This window comes from Octopus sinensis, linkage group LG1 (genome assembly GCF_006345805.1).
Source record: "Octopus sinensis linkage group LG1, ASM634580v1, whole genome shotgun sequence".
NCBI classification, from domain to species: domain Eukaryota; kingdom Metazoa; phylum Mollusca; class Cephalopoda; order Octopoda; family Octopodidae; genus Octopus; species Octopus sinensis.
Genome location: NC_042997.1, coordinates 38,238,702 through 38,262,496, shown reverse-complemented (window position 1 = coordinate 38,262,496; position 23,795 = coordinate 38,238,702).

Sequence of the window (23,795 nt, the reverse complement as noted above, 5' to 3'; positions counted from 1 at the left end):
TAGGTGGAGGTGATTATCTCCTGTTTGAAAACTTAGGGACGCCAAACGCTTGTGACACGTAGCCAACTAGAAACGATGTTTCTTGGAGTTAAATAGAAGTAGCCTTCTTCCATTTCCTGTGACTGCCACATTATGTTGGCAATAAATCTTGACTTTATCGTGATGTTACTGCATAACTCTCTCTAGAAATGCAATACTTCTAATATGTGTATGTATAATATATATATATAATATATATATATATATATATATATATATATATATATATATATATATATATATGTATGTATATCATATCAAAGGGAAATATTCAATCAAAATTTACATTTCCAGTGGTCTAACGTGCAAAAAAAATTAGTCAAGAAGACTATATATTAGTCATACGATATAGTGCATATTTATCCACATAATGAATCCACTTTGCGTGAGATTCAACACATTAAACACATTAAAATTTGGAAATGTAACATTTTCAAATTTATTCCTGTCGAATTTTATCCGCTATTTTTGTGGTTTACAGAACCTAGCTGTTCTTTCTAATGTGTTGAATTTCACGCAAAGTGGATTCCTTATGTATATGTATATATGTATATGTATATGTGTAAATAATATATAAATATATGCATATATACATACATATATGTACATACCTACATAATATATATGTATATATACATGCATATATGGGTACGGGACATCAACGAAAAACGTTGAACACAATGAAAAACGAAAACATAAAAACAAAATCATAGAAACGAACTTTTTTTCGAACAACGAAAAAAACCCAGAGAAAGGAGACATACAACATAAAGAATATTTCCCTTCTTCAGTTGTCTATGTTTCAATTTTATACTCACACACACACACACATATATATATATAAGAAAATAAGAAAATAGAGATAAATCAATTAACAATTATATTTATTAATTACAAAAATAGATATAACAAGTGTTTCGATTCAGACTTTAAAGATTTTAAAGGAAATAATTCAATCAGTATAAAGTAGAATCTGGTCGGAGATCGAAAAATGATATACCATTACATTTTTATATGTTAAGTTTACGGAACATTTCAGGTAATTGAGCCTTGTTTTATTGATAAATTCATTATAGACCTTATAAAGGAGGAAAGGGTGTACATTTAGCAAACAATATGTAATATAATATATACTATACTCTGGGTAATCATTAAAAAGTATAGAGATAAATAACATATAATAATTAACTGTGTATTTATGTATCATATTAATATTGGGGTAAATATATTCATAAAAATTAGTTAATATTCTCTCATCGAGAGAATGAAAACTTTCTAATTTAAACAAAGAAAGCCCCTTTATTATTAGCTACATAAGAAGGTGCTGAATCTATTATATCCAATTTAATATTAAAATATTATGAATAAGTGCATTTTTATTGATTTTGGGTGGTTAATTTGGAAAGGTATGTATTTGAAGTTAGAGTTAGGTTTTTAATAAGGTACATATAGATCAGTTGATACATTACAATTGGCATCCAGAAACTTTATAGAGTTGTTTTTTTCTCTCAATAGTAATGGAAAGGCCAAATATTTTAAAGAACTTATATAATACTTTTTACTATAAAAAGAGCGTCACCCCTATACAATCCACCAAATTTCTGGGGATTCTTCATGTATATTTGATAAAAGGTAAATTCCCACAAGGTCAGTTACTTGGGCTGAGTCTGACGCGCCCATTGTAATATCGAAACAGTTGTGAGTGTCTTTTCTGACCCATAATTTATTTTTGAATTTAATAATAGGTCCGTAAGTATAACATTTATTTATTTCATATTAATATTAGTATGCTTGGTACACATTAATATTAGTATGTTGGTACAACATGTTCTTTGTCTATCTCCTTAACTTCTTGGTGATTCTAGGTAAAATTATAATAATGTGTCCTTCTGTTCTAATTTAATAAAAGTCTATGCCTTTGTGCAGCTGAAGATTGATCTACATTTTAAATTGATGTAATGAAATGATTGCATTGTTCAATTAAATGGAGTTGCATGAAACGAACGTACTGCATTTCCACTGTATATCCTTTCTGCTTATTTGATTTTAATCACCTTATTTTGAAATTGTATGGATAATACCGTACTAAATTCTGGTGCCTCAACTTAAGTACCATATTCATCTGAATTTCTCTCTCTCTCTCTCTCTCTCTCTCTCTCTCTCTGTGTCTCTCTCTCTCTCTCTCTCTCTCTCTCCTCTCTCTCTCTCTCTATATATATATATATATTATATATATATATATATATACATACATACAGACCTGCATATATCCTTGAAGAATTTCAGCTATCTGTTCATATGTTTATGAGTGGGTTTCTCATATTGTTGCTTCAATTATAAAGAAAAGATATAAAGTTGAACGTTGAAATCTCCCGACCAATGGACCACTGATATATCTATTTTTTCTTGCATTTTGTTTACCATATTAACATCAAATAAACCGCGGACTTTCGAGACATAGTACACTAATATTTTGCTATATCAAGTAATATGTATTCGACACTGCTTTAAATAGGTTGTTGCTTTGAATATAATTGTTCTAAATTCCGTCTACTTACCAGTTTCAAAATATTTGTATTTTATTACATGAGTAGAATAAAATGTGAATTCAAAGAATCATGTGGTTGTTGCAAAAAAAACTCTCTTATAGACTCAGTTCCGCACGCTAGGGAAGCTCGCATTCCGTCTATTTATTCTTTCCCGATAAATTTGTTTTCTGGTGAGCATAATACACCACTCGGAAATATCGTACATAGAAGTCATTCCCTGGTAGTGCACAATGATGTGGCTGATTTTTTCAGATTTATATTTATATAGCTTGCATTGAGAGATGATTTTTTTTATGCGCAAAAATACTTGTCAGGAATATTTGGAGCTGGCAATTGTTCATCTTGTCCTTTCAAGATGTAATGTCATACATTTATCGGTACTTCACATAATGGTTTTAGTGTGATATGATTTTCTATATGGCTTGTTGTCTTCATTTTAAGCGCCCATCTGCAATATTTTTGAATGAACTAACTTAACTTATATGATAGTGATGTGTTGTGTAGGATTATCGATGTTCCACAGAGGGAATCCAGTACCAGTTTCATTTTCATGCCTCGTCAGAAATTCTTTAGCTATTTTAAAGATGTTCTCAAATTCACATTCGCATATATGATCAGTGAAATTACTGATTTCTTTTCTAGGCTGAAAATGCTGTTTTGGGTCTTTTATGATGTAGCAAGCTATACTTGCTTCCATGAGAATTATTAACCGTTTAATTATACATAAATAATTTTATGAGTACCGCATAGTTAACGTGTACTTGCATTAATTAAAAGAAGTTTGTTCTCGTGTCTAATTGAAAGAGGTAATTGCAGGAGATAGGATAGAGACTATAAAGACGTTACGACTGATATACAAGTACACAAGTCCGTAGACTTAGACTTGAGGTCAATAAATTGATTTAATCTCTTGATGCATTTGTTCCTTGATTTCTCTGTTGGAACGCAGCTATCATACTTCAAATCATCGTTTTATTCGAAATATATTTGGTTTCCAACTGGTTGTATAGAATGTTTGTCAGGCTGTACCTTTTGAAGTTTTCTTTAGAACAAGGTAAAATAACCCAGACTTGTCACTATAAATACACACATACACACACATGTATATACAACTGCATGTACGTGTGCGAGTGTGTGCGTGTATGCTTGTGAGTGTGCGCATATGCGAGGGTGCATGTATTAAAACAATGTGTATGCATATGCGTATCTGTACGTGTGTATGTATAAATGTTTTTATGCATGTCTATGTATATTTACATATCAATGTACTAATAATATTGTTCATGTCGGGACATATTGCGGTGTCTCAATGTCTTCTACCTCGTAGAACTTTGACACACCTTGATATTCTCACCTTCCCAGTTTTAAATTTTGCAAGCATTTAATTTGAAAGTTAGTTAATTTTTTGCCGTTATCATGTTTACAACTTTGAAATGGTCCTAATCTTCCGATATTTCTATTTAATAATGGTTGGCTTTAATTTCCTTATTTTAAACATTGATGAAATGCGTAAATGTTGACACAATTGAACAAATCTCAGGTATTTATATAGATATACGAAGAGGTACCCCACAGAAACCGGGATTTTGCAATATTATTTTATTCACTTATTTTCACATATTTACACTTTTATCGCCTTCAAAGTAGCCTACATTTGAAGCAATATATCGATCCAGGTGCATTTTCCACAATCCGAAGAAGTGCTGGAACTCTTGCAAAGTGATCACTTTTAACGCCATCGTCATTTTTTCTTCATCTCTTTCACATCTGCGAATTCCGTAGCACCATCTATCGTCACAGTGATGACCTTCGGAAAAAAGGTCCAGATTAACATCCAACTGTTGTTTCAGTTCACGACACGCATTCAGTCACGACCGCTTTTGATCTTCTGTGAGCACAGATTTTGCTGCGACTCTTTTCATTCGCAATCGCTCGCTCGCGTTGGCAGGAGCTCCAGGAAATAGGTACCACGTGCAATGGTAAATTATCGATGTCCTTGAACTCCAGAAGATCTTACAGCAGAACGATGTCTGTTATGTTTCAAGAAAATTTCGTCTTCGGGAATGCTCTACAAGGTCAACAGCCTAACTGTACGGTTTTATCGTTGCCTACGCGCTCACACATACATACATACATACATACATACATACATACATACATACATACATACATGCATGCATACAAACATACATGCATACATACATACAACATACATACATACATACATACATACATGCATACATATATGCATGCATACATACATGCATACATACATGCATGCATACATACATGCATACATACATACATACAAACATACATGCATGCATACATACACATATGCATACATATATATATATATATGTATTCAGATCAGTGTGTGCATGTGTATATTTACTTATATTTAGATAAAATGTATATGTATAAAAAGCTTTATTTCTTACATCGCAAAATGTATTCAATTCGATATAGAAACGTTGTGTAGATTATTGTTTATACCTCTTTACGTACGCCTTCACACACAACACACACGTATATATATATATATTTTTTTTTTTTTTAGCGTGAAATAGCTTATCAGATTCTGTTTTCTGCATTACCATTCCAGTGAGTCGTAATAGAAATGTTTGTCAGAGTCTTCAACATAATATACCATAGCACAACGAATTAAAAAAAAAAATCTCTTCATTCTTCTCTCCCATTCCATCTATTACACCATCTCACATCGTTCATGAAATCATGTATCACATATACACAACGTAGAAATATTTTTATGATCGTAATGTGTTTTCCTTGTAAGACCGGAAAAATTCCTTGATATAGTCAGTGAAATAGCAGAGAAAGGTTACTTTTCTTTATGGTAAGCGATTCTTGTTGTCTTGATTTGACCTAAGTGCTTCCTTTTGGAAAAAAAAAACACAAAAGAAAGCAACAACGCAAAAGGCGCATTGGAAAATGAATGAGAAAGAAATTTATGAATGCAAGAGAAACATGAATAACAACAAATATTAAGTGAAGACATATTTCGTTTAAGCTGTAAAAAAGACAAAGCAAAAACAAAGCAACGTTAAAACAAAACCAAATTTAGCTCGAAAGTGCGATACTCTGTTATCCAGTAAATATAATAGGCAAGGACAAACAGACACACACACACACACACACAGGTTCCTACAGTATTACATAAAACGTACGTTTATATGTGAATTTATATATAAATGTATATATGGCGTGGAATTTTATGCATGTATACACATGCAAATATAGAAATACAAAAAAAAAAGTCACCTACACAAATATTGACGTTGTCTTCGCACTTAAAAACGCCAGAATCAAAGCAATAACACGCTAGAAAATAATAAAAGTAACAACTTTACATAATAACATAGTTTTTTCTTATGGTTATATACGGTAAATACCACAAAAATTAAATGAACTCAACAGAATTCATTCTAAGATGTTTCTTGAAAACAACAAACAAGAAAATATTATGCGCACATACTATAAATGGACCTGGAAATGAACTGTTTTTTCCAAACGAAGCTTTAGTCGTCATAACTGTAAATTATTTTGAATATTCACATAGCAATTTATTCAGAGAAATTACTTTAACAACGCCGTAGAGAAAATGATAATCTTTTGTAGAGTTGAATCTGTACTGCTTCGATTCTAGTTGAAGCCATTTCACTTTACTATCGTATTAATTTCCTCGGTAAAAGCATCAAGAGCAAAACTTTCTCTATTTTACCTTTGTTCTCACTTAAATGAACAAAAAAGAAAATGTTTATTTTTTATGTAGCTGGAAGGAATGTGGACTTGTATATTTTGTAGTAAGTAGTGTTTACAAAAATATAATGTTCATTCTTTTCCAAGAATGCTAGATACAATAATACAATGAGACAGATTCTGTAAATGTGTTTTAATTGCTAAAAGGTGCAGTGAAACCTTCCTCAAATACAACATTACTGTTTAAAAAAGAACTAAACATTGAATAATAAACTTCTGGGCGTATTATATATAGGAAAAAGATAGGGGATTTTGACTAGTGTGTTTCATCATATTATCGCCATATTAATGCTGACCTGGCCCAAAAGACGACTTACTAGGTAATTAAAGTTAGATAAGTTTAAAAAGAAAATGGACTTGCATTTCTAAACACTTTGTTCAGTACAAAAACATCAATATTCACGTAGAATATTGCATTTTATTTTTATTGTTTTTACATTTATTTTATGCTGTTTGTTTCTTTTTCAATATTGCAGCTTCTAGTCAGCCAGAATAAATATTTTTTATCTTTATTTAAACTTGATTTATATAAATATTTTGAGTCCACGTTTTGACATTCATTGTTCTTCTGTTGATATATATATATCAAGGCAATCACTACATATAACCTGTTGATAGTTAGGTGAACTGACATAATGGTAATTATGTGAGCTGGCAGAAACGTTAGCACGTCGAGCGAATTGCTTAGCGGTATTTCGTCTGCCGCTACGTTTTGAGTTCAAATTCCGCCGAGGTCGACTTTGCCTTTCATCCTTTCGGGGTCGATAAATTAAGTACCAGTTACGCACTGGGATCGATGTAATCGACTTAATCCGTGTATCTATCCTTGTTTGCCCCCTCTGTGTTTAGCCCCTTGTGGGTAGTAAAGAAATAGGTAATTAATTGCCGTGTCTATGGAGAAGTCACCAATTTTGTAACATGGTATAATAAAATATGCGGCAAACTTGAGCTGTCGCTGATCAACTATTAACAGATCCGCTCACTTGCTTCTGTGATATGTGACTGAAAGTAGTACTGAGTTTAGTCACAGATATAATTATATCTATATCCATTCACTTCTCACTGGTCGGTAAAAAAAGTACCAGCAATAACCTGGGATTGAATCAAACAACTAAGGTCCATGATGACGAAATGATTTTGCCAAACATTATTGACTGATTAATTAACCGAACGATTATCCAAAGAACAGATATGTTCGTTAGATTGCTGAACAATTGACAAGTAATAAAGAAGTAAAATTGACCTAGTGCGTGTGTTTATATTTTGGCTTTATATCACACCATCGAGCTAAAATCAAATCTATTTCAACATACGAATTCACTAAAATACTAAAATCAAATTTATATGCCTGTGTAGAAAGTGATGATGCTTACTTAATCTGACTTGAACACTATTGATAAAACGAGTAATTTCGAGAAGTAGCAACGACTTTTCATTTCTAATTTAAATTTGGCCATAATTGATCGAAGTTGCACAGTGTTTTAAGTAGTTTAGTGCAACTATACTTATTTCCATTACTACTGAAAATGTCGTGTTTAGCCAAATCGATCTAAACAGAACTAGATCTATTGTTATACATATGTGTGTATGTGTGTTTATTCCCATGAGCTGAGAAAATTAGGGTATGTAAAATATCCTCGAAATTGGAAAAACACATACGCGTACTTACACACACACACAAATATATATATATATATATATATATACATACATATACATATATATATATATGCAAGAGTGGCTGTGTGGTAAGAAGGTTGCTTACCAACCACATGGTTCTTCGTGTCATCTTGGACAAGTGACTTCTACTGTAGCCTCGGCCCGGCCAAAGCCTTGTGAGTGGCTTTGGTAGACAGAAGCTGTATATATATATATATATATATATATTTAAAGTTAATCCAAACAAGAAAGTACAAAAAACACAACAACGTGAGGACGTGGAACAAATATAGTATTATTGGACGCTCAGGAAAGAAGGAAAGAAGGAAAGAAGGAGGGTTTAACGTTTCGAGCGGAGCTCTTCGTCGGAAACATAGGAGAAGGGAAGACAGAGGAAAAAAAATCGCCAACGGTACACACGCGATCACATTTTCAAAGACCAGAAGGAAATGATCTCAGCAACCTGTTTACTGACAGAAATCCGTGCATCCGAGATGCAGCACGGATTTTTGTAAGTGAACAGGTCGGGGTCTTAAAGCGACGAAAATATTTTGACAAATTAAACTTGAATGTTGAAGTGAATTGAACGGCTTTTGTGTGTTTCTTAAATGGCTTACAAACACCTTCCACGCTGCAATTGCTTAAGAAAATTTACGCACAGAAATTACAGAGAATCCCACCTTTGGTCCACAATGGGGCAAGTCTAAGTTCAACCGTCTCTACAATTGGTCAGTTACAATTTGAACCGAGGTCGCAAGTTAAAACCGTTACAACGGATTTGTCTATATAATAAAAGACAGAAAAAAGTTCTGAGGGAGAAGTCAATGATATAGGTGGTGTGGGATCGCCTGCACACCAATGCCCGCGGATAATACGGGTAACGGATACCGATAGTATATACGGATATATTGTCCCTTAGTCGGTTATTATAACCGCTAACTCTGTTTACACTTAAATAAATATAAATATATGTATATATATATTATCAGTTGCCCAAATTTTCCGCAGTTTATGATCTTCTCAAGTGGTATGACATTGTTGTGAAGCTGTTTACAATAGGAGGAATTACAACCATGTTTCGTGGTCTGCTATCACAACAGTTCTGATAAACACACTGCATCTTTGCTCCATCCTTTCTACTATACTCGAGGCTATTTCGTACATTTGCAATGGTCACATTATTCTTGGGTAGAGCCCAAATTGCAGTATCCAACATTTGAATTTCTCCGGCAGCGTTGTTCGGTCAATTACCTTTAATCCTTGTTCTACTAACTCGTGTGTTTCTATCCCTTGCTTCTTATCATTTAATAAATCTCTATACCATCTGCCGAGACTCTTTACTAGTTGTACTTTCACCGTTGGTATGTCTTCACTTCCTATCCTGAATTTCACTTCTTGCCTTCCTTTCACGAAAGCCACGCTTCGAAACTTTTGGGCTTTGAATTTCATCCTTGCCCATCCTATCAGTTCCCCCAACCGCTCTAACTGCTTCTCTACTTTCCGATAATATAGTTACGTCGTCCATAAAAGCCCTTAATGGTGTCTTTGTAACAGCTTTCTCACAGTTTGTAGATCTGAGTAGCATTTCCATGACTAGCACGAATAAGATGACTGATATCGTGCATCCGGCTGCAATACCTATTTCAAGCCGTTGCCACTCCGAGGTGAACTTTCCTGCTGTAAATCTCATCCTCAGGTTGTCGTAGTACGACATGAGCATTCGTTGAACATCTTTTGGAATCCAAAAGAAGTCCATCGCTGTTTTTATTATTGCGTGCGGAACAGATCCATAAGCATTGGCAAGATCTAGCCAAACAATATATAGGTTTTTCTTCATTTGTTTTGCACAGGTGATGGCTTCCCCGATGGAAAATGCGTGTTCTATGCACCCAGGGATTCCGGGGATTCCTGCTTTTTGAATCGCTTCATTAACGTATCCGTTATGCTGTACGAATCTTATGATTCGTCTAGCAATTATTCCGAACATGATTTTCCCGTCTGTATTTAGTAGTGAAATCGGTCTAAATTGGCCTAGTACTTTTGCCTCTTTTTCTTTAGGTAGATAGATACCTTCGGCTATTCACCATCGCTCCGCTACATCTTTCTTCTTCCACATTTCTCTTATCAGTGCAAACAGCTGCAATCGTAATTTTGGGCAATATTTGTATATCTTGTAGCTCACTCCATCGTTCCTTGGTGCACTTTTTGTTCTTGCTTTCCTTATGAACTCATCCATTTCTTTCCGTTTGATGTCGCTCAAATCAAATGGTACTCTTGGTTCAGGTGGTTTCTTCAGTCCGTGCATTTCTGGGAGTACTTCATTTCTGTCAATAGTTTACAATAGTTTAAGTACGGCGTATTTGGACGGTAATCATACCGTTCACATAAGAAGAAGGTGTTGTCTCACCTTTAGAAATAAACACAGCAACTCAATGCAAACACAACAGAACGGATATTGTTCTATGGACTTTACGACAGTCACTATGTGAATACGAGAAATTAATGCAGAACCTAGACATTTTGCACCTTGAGTATAGAGTATCATATGTAACTCTAGTCGTATGTAAACGTCAAGTATCTTCAAATATTAACTTACAATTATCTCTTTACAAATCCTTGTAATTATCTTCTGGAATCACTATGCACAGGAAAAGGACAATTAAATTCGACTTGAATGCATTTGACCGCCGTTCTGTAGAATGATGAGTAACTTGTTCCTAAACAACAGCTTACTAGATAAAAGAGATTAGCTGCGCTTAAACGAGAACTGAAATTGTGTCTCAATTCTACTTGTTGGGCACAAAAAGTAGTATCTTCCTCGTAGTTTGCTGCATTTTATTACATTTTATGCTTATTGTAAACTATCGGTTTATTTTGACTACAACCGACTCACAGTTAGCCACAGATATTTTTTATTTAAACTTACTCTATACGAACGTCTTGAATCAACTTTCGTGAGCTGCAAGATAAAATTGGCCCACTATGTAAGCATTTCTATTAATGGACAAGAATCACTTCACTTAAGAAAACGCTCGTTGATTATACAGTACTCCCATATGAAGGTAATTAGTAAGCACTACGTCTGTGGAGAAGTCGGCGATTTGGGAACATTTTATAATGGAAAGACCAAAGCAGACTCTTCAGCACAAACTAAATCCAGTCCGTTATTCATAAAATGAAACATTAGAAGCATTCTAACTGCAAATCATCTGAGATTCTTGACATAAACATGTACATAAATCACATATTTGTGTATGACATAGAAACAAAGCTACACTCACACACACACACACACACACACACACCACACACACACACACACACACACACACATGTATATATATATATAAAATTATAATTTGGGGTATCTAACAGATGCCACCACGCTGGAAATAGCAGCCAATACCTGACTCTAAAACCACATTAAATGTGGTTTTAGAGTCAGGTTTGGCCTTTGAAGATTTTTATTCCCATGCCTGGCCACTTGATAAGATCGATATTTAAATCAACGATCTTATCCTTATATATATATATATAATATATATATATATATATATATATATATATATATATATAGTAACACATATCGGTGCAGTTATATTCCTATATACATCCACGTATTCGAACTTACAGCTATTCACAAATCTCTGGAAATATTTCCACCTACACAAAGAACTATTGTCATTTCGTTCGTGACCAACTTGAAAGTATCTATTATTTTTTCTTGTTGCATGTGATAAAATATTCTACATCTGTGACATTTAAATTTATTTACGTGTGGCTAAATATGATTTTAGACTTGTGAAAAGTCTATGAAGCGGAAAAAAGAACATATATTTCTACTATCGCAATTTGTCCTGTCGATTGTACCGTTTCAGTGTTGCAAAGATATTTTCAAATTGTGCGAACTATATTTTGTTCTAAGGAAAAAAAAGTATTCAAATCAGTTTTATTTTGAACATTGTGTTATAAGAATGATAAATGATTTTTAACTCAGCAGAGACACACATTTACTCTCAGATAGACATATACATACTCATAAACACACACACACATATACTTCCTCAGAAACATATATTTATATTTACAAATCAAAACATTAGAACAACACCGTATAAATGAAAAACATGACAGAGGAATAAAAGAGAAAAACTATCATAAAAATATCTCGATTTTTAAATAAAACACGGATGCAATCATTGCATTACAGCCATTGGGATAAAATTTAAATTAAATGGATGCCATTGCGAATAGAAAGAAAATAAATGGAAGTTTAAAATTCAACGATGCCAACAGCAGCAGCAGCATCTCCCTCAACATTCAATAATAAAAAAAAAGAAATAGAAAATTATTATAGGAGATGGTTATCGGTTATTTTTTTTCCAACAGCCGTTAGTCTGCACACTGGAAACTAAAATAAAACATATCAGCAACAAGAGTAACATAAACGATGTAATTTGCTTTATTGTTTAAGATTATATTTTTATATGTAATTCATTTATTAAGATAAATATTTAAACGACATAATCCCAAGCTTATTACAATTTCCTTTCCAAAATAGCTCAAGGCGTTACACAAAGTCAGAAAATCTCCGCTCAACTATTATTGTTTGTCATGTAAATAGTAGCTTTGCTAAATTAGTTTTAATCACCTAGTCTAGTGCGTTATTTTATTCCTCTGATTTTAATTCAAAAAGAAGGTCATATTTGATATTTATCTACGGGGACGTTAATAATAGGAGCCATAACATCAATTTAATATCTAAACGGTTGAGATGGCTTATTAATTACAAGATTAAAATTGTTCTGACTGTTATTATTATCATCGATAGGGACAAAACATTTTAATGCTTACAAGTACAAAAGCAGCAGGCTGGCAGAATCGTTAGTACGCCGGACAAAATGCTTAGCGGCATTTCGTCCGTCTTTATGTTCTTAGATGAAATTCCACGGAGTCAACATTGCTTTTTCATCTAGTCTTCGTCGATTAAATAAGTACCATTTGAGCACTGAGGTCGGTGTAATCGATTGGCTACCTTCATTGAGCTTGCTGGCCTTGTGCCAAAATTTAAAATGGATAAGCGTTGTTTCGTCCGTTTTTAAGTTCTGAGTATAAATACTGCTGCAGTTGACTTCAACTTTCATTCCTTCAGCGTCGATTAAATAAGTACCAGCTCAGTACTGAGGTCGATGTGGTCGACTTGCCTCCCTCCACCCAAATTCCTGGCCTTGAACCAAAACTTGAAATCAATATTTACAAGTACACTATTTTTCAATCTCTTTTTCAATCTATTTTCTCCTATCATTGTCGCTATATTTTTTGCGATATGCTTAGAGCACCGGGCTCGTTTCAAACTGGGAATCTGCAACTGACCTATTGTTTTCGGTACAGTTTAGTTGATAATATTTTAGTTTCGATATGAAATTTAGTCGTTCTTAAATTCAACATCTCCCTAACACCCAGTGGCATTCAGAAACAAGTGGAAGGTATGATCATGAATTTACTATTATCATTCGTTCTATGGTAACTCGTACGTTCTCTCAGATAAACTTAGATAAACTTAGATATGTTTCGACCAAAGATTGGTCCAGGCCATGTCTAACTTAATAGCACCGCCTGATAGGATTATTCGAATCCTGTTTAAGTCAAGTTTTGTTTAAGTCAAGTTTTGTTCAAGTAGTGAGTTCTTGTTGGGTGAGTTGTATCCAATTATGGGTGGCTTATCTGGTATTCTTTGAAGGAATCTATCCAGACTCCGTTTAAAGTTGATGGGATCCTTTTCCTCTTTGATCTCCCTCGGGACAATGTTAAATAGGGCAGGGCCTGATAAAATGGATTTACTATGTATTTTAATCTAGTATTTTCTAGGGAGGAGAAAAAAGTGTCAACTGAGTTTCCTTGTTATACTGATGCAGATGAGGCAAGCACTTTTCAACAAAATCACCGTGTTAAAGTCAACAATCATTCGTTTCATTTAATCTAGGAATTTTACCGTCAATACACTTTTCATTAAATGATTCTCTCTCAGAAACATCAGACAAAACAATTGTGGAAGCACTCCGTCGGTTACGACGGCGAGGGTTCCGGTTGATCCGAATCAACGGAACAGCCTGCTCGTGAAATTAACGTGTAAGTGGCTGAGCACTCCACAGACACGTGCACTCTTAACGTAGTTCTCGGAGATATTCAGCGTGACACAGAGAGTGACAAGGCCGGCCCCTTGAAATACAGGTACGACAGAAACAGGAAGTAAGAGTGAGAGAAATTTATGGTGAAAGAGTACAGCAGGGATCACCACCATCCCCTGCCGGAGCACGTGGAGCTTTTAGGTGTTTTCGCTCAATAAACACTCACAACGCCCGGTCTGGGAATCGAAACCGCAATCCCATGACCGCGAGTCCGCTGCCCTAACCACTGGGCCATTGCGCCTCCAGATGTATCAGATTAGAGAGAGTAGAAATAAGTTACATGAGGCTACATAGATGAATAACAAATACACATCCCATCATATAAAATACAATTCTCAAACGCAAATTAAAAGTTAAGCCAAACTACCTTGTAGACGGATTTTTACTGACAATATTTATAAAATATGAAACACACAACTGTAGAACTGTACTTTAAAATTACATCATGAATTTCCGATAAGGCTTCCAAAGTTAAATGCATGAAGAAAGAGTGGAGCGTATGTCTTTATCTGTAGTATCCCGTGCATTTACGGAAGATTTCGTAAAGTTGAAACTGGAAGTCTCCAAACTTCAGAAAACCGAAAACTAAAGAGCCATAGTGAGAGGAAAATATCGAGAATTTTATGAACATATATAGTGTGATAAGACGGATCATTTATCGCTATGGAAGGAATTTTCCCTAATTGACTGAGTAAAAGAGCAGGAACTTTGAAAACTTCAAAGCAGTACATACCTATTTCTTTACTGCCCACTAGGGGCTAAACACAGAGGGGACGAACAAGGAGAGACAAACGGATTAAGTCAATTATATCAAACCCAGTGCGTAACTGGTACTTAATTTATCGACCCCGAAAGAATGAAAGGCAAAGTCGACCTCGGCGGAATTTGAACTCAGAACGTAGCGGCAGACGAAATGCCTATTCTTTACTACCCACAAGGGGCTAAACATAGAAGGGACAAACAAGGACAGACAAACGGATTAAGTCGATTACATCGACCCCAGTGCGTAACTGGTACTTAATTTATCGGCCTCGAAAGGATGAAAGACAAAGTCAACCTCGGCGGAATTTGAACTCAGAACGTAACGGCACACGAAATACCGCTAAGCATCTCACCTGGCGCACTAACGTTTCCGCCAGCTCACCGCCTTAAAGCAGTACATACCACGCTTGTTAATAGCGCAATCAGTTATTTCAGTGAGGATATTCTCTCAATATGGCTGTATTTAATGGAAGATAAATGTAAATGACCCAAGAATAGGACATGAATACGTCTATATAAGACAGTCTCAAAGCAAGTAATAGTGTGTTTATCCGTAATTTAAAAATAACTCTCCCAGTTCGAATCCAGAACAGTCAAAAATAAGCAGTGAAAAATTTTAAGATAAAACCAACTGAAATATAGTGTTGGTGCAAATATTAAGAAAATATATATTTCACTAACGCAGGGGTTAATAGTCCGAAAACATAATTTAGTACGAATTACGAATAATACCTTAGATTTGTCTTCCAAAACAGAAAATCGATACCAACATTTGTTGAGATAGGTATCAAAGAAACTTATAAATTCTTCTTTTTGAGTAGGTTGACATGAGTTTTGGTATTTTAATGACAATTTATTTGTACTCTTAATGTTTCCTGTAAAAATAATTCAAACGTTCTCATATATCCTCTCAAATAGGATTTTATGTTTCCTTCGGAAAGACAGAAGGAGACAGTTGCGAGAAAGAGAGAACGAAATGGTTTGTGTGCGTGTATTAATATGATCTGTTGTCTAGCAATATAGATCAATAGGAAACATTCTGTCAAGCCGAATACATGGGCACTTTTCGATTTTCACGTAGACGCTATTAACTTCATTTACATTATTGATATCGTATCGAAAAATTTCAACGTTCTCTTCTATATATTCGTGTTTTGTATTCACCTCTCATACCTATTTTACCATTATGAAGATGGCGACACCGTTCTATAGAGCTCGAGAGCTTGCTTAGATAATTTGTATCCATTTGGTTTTGCTCACATTGATAGTTTGACTGTAAAAGACATGCAATATTTCAAAAACATATTCATGACCCTTGTACTTGCATTCTTAGTGGTCATTCGTGCTTAGGCATCAATTCCTGCTGACCGTGTATGACGCAACGTAGAATCGCAGTGATTATTAGAATGAAAGTTTGGGTTTATATTTCCAGTTTAATAGGTTAAAATTTTATCATCATTGGAATATTTGCTATTGACAGCGATACAACTGGATAGTTTACCTGGATAAATATTCATGTCTCCATAGCAAATAGCTTTTCTCTTTCCATTAATAGTTTCCTTTAACATAACATTCGTTATATATCACAGATCCTGTAATGAATTTAAAAAAAAAGAGTTTGAACTATGGTTATATTTTAACCTGTTATTGTACAGTATTTCAGGTATTTTGTCACTCTTTTTATGCGTATTTGTGTATGTATTTGTGTGTGTGTGTGTGTGTGTTTATGCATAAAAAGATACGTATGACTATGCAACAGTATAGCTGTATATGAAGTCATTGCATTTATGTGTAGAAAGGAAACTATTTATGTGTCTCTTACAGCATTCTGTAGTCGATGAGATCATGAATGTTTGCTCTTATAAGGACATCATCCCTTTAGGAGGATAAAGCAAAATAATCATATTCCAGTCGATCTTTTCTAAGAAGTAAATTTTGCAAAAATTGAGAAACTGTAACCGAGATTTCAGTAGTTACATTTGTAAGGTTGCAAATCATAAAGCATATATTACTTTACATAGAATAATCTAAAAAATTGGGACCTCTTTCTCTTCCTTTCTTTCTCTCTCACCCCTCTCTACCTTTCTTTAGCATCACCATCAGAACATCACCCTTCTGCTAACATTATTACGTTCCCCACCTCACGTCATAGACGCTTCTCTCTCTCATTTCTTTCTACGTTTTTTCCCTCTCTTGTTCTTTCTCCTGCTTTGTCTCTCACACTTCACCTTGTCCTCTTTCCTCTCTCTTTTTCTTTCTCCTCTCTTTCCTTTCACCTAATCACGTGAAAGCTTTACAATTATATTCTCTCTAGCTCGTCATGGACGCTTCTCTCTCTCCCTCCTTTTCTCCCTCCCTCCTTTCTTTCTCTCTCTATTTCTCTAATCACGTGAGAGCGTTACCGACGGGCTAAGTAACGCAATGGTAAGCAAAATTATTAAAAGATAATAATCACTAAACATTCAAAATACCTGGTCACTGATAGAAAATTTCCAGAAAAAGATGGTATTTACCTTGATACTTTTAGATGTAATATTAAAATATTTATTGTTAAAGTCAAATCCTTCGGGAACATATATCACTAAAAGTGGACATTCGCTTTAAAGATGTTCGGTAAGAGCAATGTTTTTGTTGTAAGCATCAGCAAAAGATTCGGTCGTGTCTTGTATGCAAATTCCCCTTTAAACCCTCCTGTATGCTAGTCCCACCTATCTTTTATCTCTTCAATCAATACCTTCCTATTAGATTGTGATATATGTTACACGCTGAATCAAACTTGATGTTTCGCAAGAGCCGGTTCTGCTCCCTACTATCTTTCTGCTATTGATGACGGACTTATTTCCTACTACATTTAATAACGTCCGCACATGTGTTAGAATAGATGACCCTTCATTCCTCCCTAACATCCACTAACTATATGTCTTTCACACGCAACCTTGATACTGTACACCAAACCATCAATGATTCCATAAGCAGAGACCTTGAGAATATCTTCAACACAGGCCATGACACCCTTGTTTTCGTGAACAGCTCCCGCCACCCCAAAACCTCACGCACTCTTCATATCACGGAAGCGAAACAGCATTACGGCTCCTCTAAATACGAGCGGCATTCAACTGAAGTCCTCACAGTCGCTCTGAATACTTCTCAGTATCACCGAGAGGTTCACCTGGCAAAAATGCATCATTAATATAGTTCAACCTATCCATTCTCTTTCGGGTCAGACGAGATATTTCAACACCTAACAACTGCTGGCACATTACAAAACTCATGAGATGCCGTCAGTAGCATACTACTTCCACATCTCCTGCTGATACTCCACATACTACCATCCTAGTCCACATCTAGAGAAGGACCACTCGGCGAAATGACTTTTCATTAGTAACAGACACACTATCGCTCCTGGCCCACTGTTTTTACTGCCTTCTCTTTGTACTTTTTCTATTGCTATTTTAATGGCTGCTGCTCCTCGGATCTAGCTGGTCAAGTAATTTCATAAACCAGGCATTCAGAATAGATTCGTTTCTCTATATAATGTCACTCTCGTTGCAGCTAAGCATTGTTTTCCTACGATAGTCAGTTTTCCATCTCCAGTTTCAACCTTAATGAAAAGAATCTCACCATTATCGGAGGGCCTTCAAGACACATCGGCTCTCAGTATAAGATATAACGTGACTCAAATAACTCAATACGGTGTCAGTAACTTCTGAAATGATATGCATATGTATCAAAAAGGCCCGTCTCCCAAATATAAAAAAAAACATATGCGCCGATTCTTAGTTACTTTTCATAGTACCAAGGCAGCAGGTTTCTTCTCTGAGTAAGATATGAGTATAACTCATTGTCGATTGTAAGAGTATTTATTCATTATTTCCGACAGCTCCTTCGAATATGGTATTTAAAATGAATGAAACAATCAAATACTTGAAATTGATTAAAAATCTAGAGGCAGCATGGAGCAGTCCAATAATGCCTTCATTCGTTTTCTGTCTACGGAACATGCTTAAATGTTGTAAATATGATCTCATAACACTAGGCACAATGTTGCTACTCTATAAGAACACGCTACTTACCAAACATGACCTTAGGTTCCACCCTTTTGTGTTCAACCCACAGAAACCAAAAGATATTAAACTTCTAAATAAACTTTGCACTTATTAAGCAACAGTTTATAGATTCTCAACTTCCGAAGTATAGAATCATTAGTTTTAAACTTTATACAAATTTCCCCTCGTAGTCACAAAGAAATACAAGAGAGATATTTCATACATTTCTCATAAGATTTCCCCATAGTACTACTAAACAGTCTACACGAAACGTAAAAGACAATATGATTTTCTTTTATGTCAGGTGTCTCTTGCAATGTATTAAAAGACTGTATGAACCAATAAACACGAACACACTATTTGTGACCCCTTTTAATTCTCGGTACAATGAGAAGAAATGAATTCAAGACAACAACATTGCCGTCTATTGAAAATAACCTAAAAAAAATAAACAAACTAAAAATGCATTTGATGTTATTAGAATTTTCTTATTACTTGTAGTAAGTGTTGTAGAGCAAGTGTCAATCTGATGACTCATGGACACCGGGAAATTGTTTGCATCTTAGTTGATGTCAGTTCACTTTCTTAGCGTCTACGTGAAAGTAAAAGCCATAATATCAGTGAATGAATGAAGGAACGAACAAATGAACTAATGAATGAATGAATATTCTTATTTCCATGAATGAGTGTGGAGAGCTTCATGAGCTCGAATAGCATAAGTGGGCCCCGAAGTTTCCTCTGATCGGATTTGCTGCTCGAGTTACCTACCTTAGCCTTCATCTTTTGTGAAGCATTTAGTGTCAGTGAAGGTTTATGCCCAGACTTGCCCGTTTGCTTATCAGGCTACTTTCAAAACAGCTGAGTCTTGGCTACCCTCCCAATTATACTACCTATTTCTTTACTACCCACAAAGGGACAAACAAGGACCGACAAACGAATTGAGTCGATTATATTGACTCCAGTGTGTAACTGGTACTTATTTAATCGACCCCGAAAGGATGAAAGGCAAAGTCGACCCCGGCGGAATTTGAACTCAGAACGTAGTGGCAGACGAAATACCGCTAAGCATTTCGCCCGGCGTGCTAACGTTTCTGCCAGCTCGCCGCCTTATATACTACAAATTGTACTACCGGTGTACGTGTGGGCAAAGCAATGCCTTCCCCTGGAGACATGTCCGAACAAAAGGTAAGTGTATTTATAGCATATGAGACACTAAATCAGATTGTCTTGGTAATCACGCTACTGCTAGAGAATCATTAAAGCTACACTGAATTCATCCATCACTTTCAAATATATTTTTGTTCAGCTAGTATTCAAGCAATCGGACCGGCCTGATGGGGGAGCCAATTTAGCTCCCAAATACCAGATCATGCAACAAATTGCATCAGATATGTATTCAGTAGCACTCATGAATAATCTACTTTATTCATAGTATATAGAATACCCTTCTGCGAAATTGAGCACAAACAATATTTCGGATATCAAAATTGCACTATTTTTAGTGCAATCGGATATCGAATGTCTTAGAGGCTGGGTTAGAGATTGTTCAGGAAAAAATAAGGGGAAAATAGACACCCCTAGTTCATCTTACAGGTTTTCAGAATTCATTATGCATTGCAGCTGTAGTTCACTAGCTCTATTTCAAGCAAGACGACTATTACGATATCATTGAAAGTAATATCCTTCACCCACAAGAATCACGAAAATTGGTTCTAAATTACTTACAATCCCATTGGAGCATTTCATTTCCTAATCGTTTGCTTCAAGATTTACACTTCATACAAATGACTCCTCAATCATACACATCTGTCCGTCACACACAAGCTTACTGATATCTCGCACGCCTGACTGTGCTCCTAACATTTAAGCAAACAGAAACTAATATATATATATAAATATATAATTAAAAAGTAATGTGATAATACATTACGGAAGACGTATTATAAACAATTAAGACTTATTTATGAATATATCAACGGCCAAACATTATAAGATACATAGAAGAAGTATATTTATAATTATGAACAAGTGACAATTATAACTAAGAGGATTTCTAAACCCTTACATGCTTAGAAATAGCAGTCAAAACTGCTAAAATGCCATTGCTATCACTTGTATAATTTCTCTTCACGATAAAAGCTGTCTGCAGGTAACATGACAAAACAGAATTCACAACTTAAAAATAACTGGTTAATTCCATATTGCAATTTCGACGTTAGGGACCTATTAAGGGATCCATTCGTCTCGTCAGGGGAATATTCTCTTGTCGGTCTTGTATTGATTTCTATCTATAGGAATAGTCCCCTGACGAGACGAATTGGTCCTTTAATAGATCCCTAACGTCGAAATTGCAATAGAGAATTAACCAGTTATTTTAAAGTTGTTGATTCTATTTGTCATGTCACCCGCAGACAGCTTTTATCGTGAAGAGAAATAATATGAGTGATAAAAATGGCTTTATAGCGGTTTTGACTGCTATTTCTAAATATGTAAGAAATGCCGCAAAGCATTTCATCCGACGTGCTCCGTGATAACGATTCCGCAAGCTCGCCATATTTTAAGTGCCGATAATAATATATGCAGTCTAGACAAAGTACATATAGATATTAACATATATTTATGTACTCATGAAATTATGCTTTTATATCTAATGGGCAGAGACAATTGATACGAACGTAGTATTTTGTGTATAATAATGTGATATATAAGATACAGAATTTCTGCTGTGGGTACCAATAACATCTGTACAAAGAGAAAGCAGTTAAAAAAAAGTGCTCGACGATTTTACAGTGCTGAATAATATCATCTCATATTTGTTATTGCTTGGCACATAGCACTATCAACACCTAAATTAAGTGATTTGGTCTGAACACATCACATTGTCATTCATCTGAATTGCAATTCTTTTGTATATGTGATATTTCAGCGGTCATTTTCTAAATGTGCATCCTGTATAAGTCGTTGACTTATTTATTTACTTAACTGATATTTTCGTATTTTATTGCTTTTATTTTCGTAGATATGTTGTACAAATTTTGTACATAAAGATAGTGTTTAACATTTTCATATATGGGATAACGAGAAGTTGTATCTTTTAATATTATGTGAGTTGAATATCATTTCCGGGCAAAAACAAAACAAATAGAATATGCAGCTCGCATTCTAAGAAGACGCAGATTATATGACAACAACATATTACTAACAGTCACATAATTGGCAGATGTTATGAAGTAGGCGAACTTCATAACATCAATCCTTATAACATGACATGAGACTAAATTTAGAGACGTGTTTCTTCCATGATTGGAAGAACTGGAAAGGGTAATTTCTAATTTGTATGAGTAAGAAGTAATAAATTGAAAATAGTTAATTATAGTAGCTACAATGTCAACTCTCTGTAGTTACCAAAGAAACGGTTTCTATAGATTACTTTGTAACATCGATTTAGACAAGTCATTTATAAGAAACTGAGCAAAAATAGCGTTGGTCTTTGGCCAGGCAGTAAAGATCCACTTTGGCCTATATTCAAATAAAGCTACTTTTAAAATGACTAACCCAATTTATATGACGGTGACATCTGAAGTTAAATCTTAGACATGAAACAAAAATTAAATTTATTTCGTTGGAGATAAACCAATTACCTACATAACTGCATGTGATAATCGAACAGTCTAGCAACAAAGTTCAGATTAGTGTATGCGTGTGTGTGTGTGTGTGTGTGTGTGTGTGCGTATTTTCATATATGGAATAACGAGAATGTATGTATGTATGTATGTATGTATGTTTATGAGTGGCGTATGTATATTAGTATCTATGTATTTATGTATGTACTTCTACCGGTGTTTCTCAAGTCACTTAACTAGTCAAATCCCAGATGCTTATTTACTGAGATCTAAGCAACTACGTGGTAGTGTAAATATGTAGTTATTATGTCCCTTTGAAATTTAAGTTTTTTTTTTACCTTGATGAATACAAACGGGACGCAAATAAAGTGACTAGGCTCCTTTAATCCTTGTTTAGATGAAAACAACTCTTGGAGTTTGTGGTTGTAAGAACAAATCGATGTATGCATATGTATGCATATGAGTGTGCATTGTGCTTATGTGTGTGTGCGTACAGACAAACTGGCACTCGTGTAGTGCATGTGAATGTCACACGTTAGTATACGTATGGCTTGATTTCTGTACATGTGTGTGCATGCATGTGTATTACACACACATATGTATGTATGTATATGTATGTATATATACATAAATAATAATAATAATAATAATAATAATAATAATAATAATAATAATAATAATAATAAAAATAATAAAAATAATAATAATAATGATAATAATAAATTAAAATACATGAGCAGCAACAGTTCTCACATCGACAATGCTCTTCTCAATACGTGTGATGTACCAGTTAAGACAATCTTTTGCACTTCTTGCAGGGATGGTAAGCCAGGGATCATTCTCATATAATTTTCGGTTCCCTTCTTGATCATTGCCGTAGGAGCACTAGGAATGATCAAGAAGGGAACCGAAAATTATATGAGAATGATCCCTGGCTTACCATCCCTGCAAGAAGTGCAAAAGATTGTCTTAACTGGTACATCACACGTATTGAGAAGAGCATTGTCGATGTGAGAACTGTTGCTGCTCATGTATTTTAATTTAACTTAAAAAAAAAAAAAAAATGAACGAACTACTGAGTTTGGTTTAATGGCCTACCAATGTATACTATGAGTTTCTTTGCCCTAGGAGTCGGGAAGACACTCGGCA